The sequence below is a fragment of the Gossypium hirsutum genome, chromosome D13 (genome assembly GCF_007990345.1).
Source record: "Gossypium hirsutum isolate 1008001.06 chromosome D13, Gossypium_hirsutum_v2.1, whole genome shotgun sequence".
Taxonomy (NCBI): Eukaryota; Viridiplantae; Streptophyta; class Magnoliopsida; order Malvales; family Malvaceae; genus Gossypium; species Gossypium hirsutum.
Window position 1 is genome coordinate 34,897,007 of NC_053449.1, and position 4,982 is coordinate 34,901,988.

The window sequence follows — 4,982 nt, forward strand, 5'->3', positions numbered from 1 at the left end:
GGATTCAAGGTGTTCTTACCATATGTTGCAACAAAGACTGGTTCTCCACATATAGTCCAGTTAAAGGTGGAGTTGTGCTTATTGAGAATAATTCACCCTGTAAAATAATAAGTATTGGTATCATTCTGATCAGGATGCACAACGGGATTATCAAAACACTGTCAAATGTCAATCATGTGCCTGATTTAAAGAAAAGCCTCACCTCATTGGGTATTTTAGACTTGCATAGTTGTAGGATCATCATCGAGTCAAGCGACATTAAGGAATCTTGTGAAGCTCTCGTTTTGATGAAATGGCAGAAAATTGACAGTCTATATATTCTATAGGGTTCAGCAGTGACTAGTGTAGCAGCAATTACGGAGGTGGAGCTAAGATAGTCGCGATGAGGGACGTCGCAACGAATTTCATCTATTACGGATTTGGAGTCAACTTATTTGTGGCATATGCAACTTGGTCATATAAGTGAGAAAGGTATGACCGTTTTAAATGAGTGAGGTTTTCTTTCGGGAGTAAGAGTTGGAAAGTTATAATTTTGCATTTATAGGAAGCAAACATGAGTCAACTTAGTTCTGTAGAGTATAGGACAAAGGCCACACTTGACTACATTCACTCCGATTTATAGGGTCTAGCTCAAGTCACCTCTAAAAGAGATAGCAGATATCTCCTAACCTTTATTGATGACCATTCTAGGAAGGTTTGGGTCTATTTCATGAAGCACAACAATAAAGTTTTTGGGATTTTTAAATAGTGGAAAACTTTATTGGAGAAATGGAATATGAAGTTTTTAAAGCAGTTAAGGACGGGTAATGGCCTCGACTTTTACGCACCTCAGGTTAAAGACTATTGCAAGTAGGAAGGAATTGATTGACATAGCACAATTGTCGGTACCCCACAATAGAATGGTGTTGAAAAAAGGATTAATAGAACTCTACTTGAAAGAGCTCAGTGTATGCTTTTTAATGCAAGTTGAGGATAAGGGAGAGCATTCGATCGAATCGAATCGAATCGAATCAAAAATTTTCGAGTTAATCGAGTTTTCGAATCTCATTTTATCATCCTAACTTTATTTGAAGTTTTCTCGAATCGAATCGACTGAGATGGAATTCGAATCGAATCGAATCAAACATATTTGTTCGAGTTAAATTTTAAAAAATAATTTTGAGTCCTTGTAACCATTGTCACCCATCGTAATAAAATTTGTCCACCTTAATCAAATTTTTTATTAACTTTCATCACCTCATAATTTATTTATTATTTTTTATATATTGGTTAGCTTCTTTGCTTGCTTAGTTGTTTCAATTATCTTCAGATTCTTGTCACTATGTATTTTGGAATTAAAAATATATTAAATGTATAAATATGATTTTTTAATAAAAGTTATTTTAAAAATAAAATGTGAAATCGATACCAATATAAAATTTTAACACGAATATTTTATGGCATAATTAATAATTCAATTTTAATATAAATATTCAATATGACTAAACAATTCAATAATATAAATAATATAAAATATGAAATTTAATTTAATAATATAAATAATAGATATAAATAAAATTATTACTATTTATGTTTAGTGATTTTTTTTGGATAATTTTGATTTTTTATTTAAGAGTAAAGGGTGATAAGTAAAAGTTTTGGGGGAAAATAAAAAGTTTTGGGGAATAGAAGTTTGAGGGAAAGTAAATAGGGGGAGTAAAATTTTGGAGGGAAAGTATTAAAAAAAATTGGAGGGAGGATTTGGGGTAGATGGGAGGTGGGATGGGAAGGGAATAAAAGTTTTAGGGGAAAAATGGGAGGGAGTAAAAATTTTAGGGGAAAATAAAAAGTTTTGAGGGTTTTTGGGAGTAAAATTTTGAGAAAAAGTAAATAGAAGAGTAAAATTTTGGTGGGAAATAGATTTTGGGTAGATTGGGGGGTTGGGAGGGGAGTAAAAGTTTTGGGGAGAAAGTGGAAAGGAGTAAAAGTTTTGAGGGAAAAGTAAAAAAAGTCTGGGAATTTAGAGTAAAAATGTAAAATATTATAGTTTGATATTCGAATTATTCGAGTTATTCGAATTCGAAAACTCAACTCGATTCGAACTCGAAATTTGAAAAAAAAATTCGAGTTGATTTGAATAACTCGATTAACTCGATTCATTTAACTTGAAATTCAAATTTTTTTTTGATTTTTTCGAGTCAAATCAAGTTTTGCTCACCCCTAGTTGAGGAAAGTAGTTTTAACGTTTTTTAATGGTGTCGAACATTTATTCCTTCAATTTAGCTGCTTGGTGTCTCTTATTACACAAGACTTACAAATTTATCATACAACTTCTCTTTTCTCGGTATACACATAAATAGTTAAAGTTAGTCTCAATTTCACTATCTCACCAACCAAATGTTTAATCATTTCCGGATCAATCATTTATTCAATAATTTCACATTTAGAACATACCACTTTATATCTAATTTATGACAAAACATATCCATTAACATATCTTGTTATTACAATTTATGACTCAGATATTCAAGATTCCAACTAACCACACCACACGTTTTGCACTAATTATGCATCCAACCTAACACACTAAACATATAAGGGACCAAGGTATACCAACGTGCTATGCCATAACACATCATATTGTCATTCAAAAGCACACATACTAATCCCTATGGTATGCTAATTGCATCCTAACTATTCTACTGCTTACATACTCCCCACCACTTTCCCTTTTCTTAACACCAAAATATGAACATAAATATCAATATATAAGCTCAAAAAGCTTTCTCATCCAAATAACCTTAAGATATCACTTAAGAGATATTGAAAATATCATTACTAACCTACTTTGAAGCTTTTTCTCTCTAGTTTAACTTTCTCTCACTGAACCTATGAAACCGTAGGTTTGAATGAAAGAGATGGTGATGAGAATGAGTTTAGAAATTGGTTTGCTACTTGACTTTTTAGAGAAATCAAAGTTTGGAGATTGAAATTTGGGTTGGATTTGAAGAGAAATGAGAAGAATGGAAAAGAGCATATTCTTCCCCTTAGAGAAGGGAGGGTTTGCTAAAATGGGTGGAAGACAACTTTTTGTAATCTTTCCTCCCTTATTTTATTTAAAAAATAGCTAAGTCAAAATCCAACTTAAAACTTTTGGCCCACTTTAAATCACCATGCTTAATCGCATCCAAGGGCTCAAAATGAAATCCAACAATATAATATCTCTTCCAATGATATTTCTAACATAAATTTTATGTAAAAAAAATTATTAAAATGCCATTTTATACTTTAGCCCCATTTTCACCTTTTATTACTCTTTCTTACCATCGAACTTAACACTTAACATATCCAACCTTCTGAACTATTCTTACACTCTATTATTTTTCTTTTTGTGATCAAAATTACACAGATGAAAATGGAAAATTTGCAAGTTGGTCTTGATTCTTTCAATCTTATCCAACTTAGTCCAAATGTGATCCTCATCACACCAATACATTTTCCAAGTCACTGTGATGCCAAATAATCATCAGTAACTCACATTTCTCTACTTGGTGAAACTGCACTTTAATCATCATATTTTTTTTAAAATTTATGATTCGTTCCTTTTTACCACATTTTCACATTCACAATTCTCTACATAGATTTCCATATCTAATATTAAATTAATTCCTTATGATCTCTCACTTTAATCAACTCATTTCCCAAATTTCTCAATCATTCACTATACTCATTTGTGGAACAATACAAGTTATTGTAGTGAAAATTTTTGGAGCGTTACAAGTACCTGGTTTAGCATAGAAAAATATTTATTCTGGAAACAAAACCACGGCAAGGGAAGATAATTTTCATATCACGCTTATGTAATCGAGAAAATACATTAATGTTTGTTTTTGGAGTAATAGTTGGGAAAATAAAAGACCCCAACGGGTACTAAAAATATAAAATCGGGATTGTATAAAACAAAAAATGACACGAAGGTATAAATTGCTCTATAATCTTTTAGGGGTATAACCAATATTGCCATGTTGTATGAAACTGGAAGTAGTGTTTTTTGTTATAAATATTTTCTTTAGTTTAATCATTGTGCATGTTACCCTGTTAGAGTATTTCATTAGTTAAATAAAGTTGTAGTGTTTGTCCTAAGTAATTGAAAATGTTATTTGATTACCACCAGATTTAATATTATGAATGTAACGCCCTCAAATTTTTAATATAATAGAAAAATATTTTGAGAAAATTCAAAAAATGAGACTTATAAAGAGAATTTAACGGAATTATAATTGTTGTGAATCAATCCGAATAAAAAACGAAAAGAAAAGTAGATCAAGCATATAAATTTGCGTGGAAAAATTTCTCTGATCGATATAATTAGGAGGATAAAAAACCACAGGTAAGGTAGGCTTTAATTTTTCACTAATTAGAAAAAAATGAGAGTACAAGATGGAGAAGAAATTGATCTGGATGTACAAATCCCTAATCCCGAAAAATAAAAACCTTCTCTCAATACAAAGTTCTCTTTTTACTCTTTTTCTCCACATCTATTAGAGTTATAATAGCCTTTTTTATAGACTAAGATTAGAAGACTAATATGACTAAAATATCTCTGGACTAATCAGAATTTGACTGAAAGAAAGAGTCTTGCTTGGCTCTAAAAAATGTGGCTGCGTTATTTAGGGAATACGTCACGTCGTTGTGACAACCCATGCTTCCTTGTTACGACGTCGCCTCTGTTTTTCAAGAGGCTGCATCTATCTTTGGTGCTGCAACACGGGCAGCAGTAAGTGCCTACAAAGTGTCTAAAAAATGTGAAAAATACCATAAATCTTCACCTTGATTCGTATTTAACGTATCTTTGGCACCATCATGGGCTTAACTCGACGTTTGCAGGATACTAACCATGTTCAAGTAGTGCTCGAATTGGAAAACTGGATGAGATGCATGTATTGAATTGCACTGTTCGTTAGTCCATGTGATATGAAGACAAGCCAATACAATCAATTTTG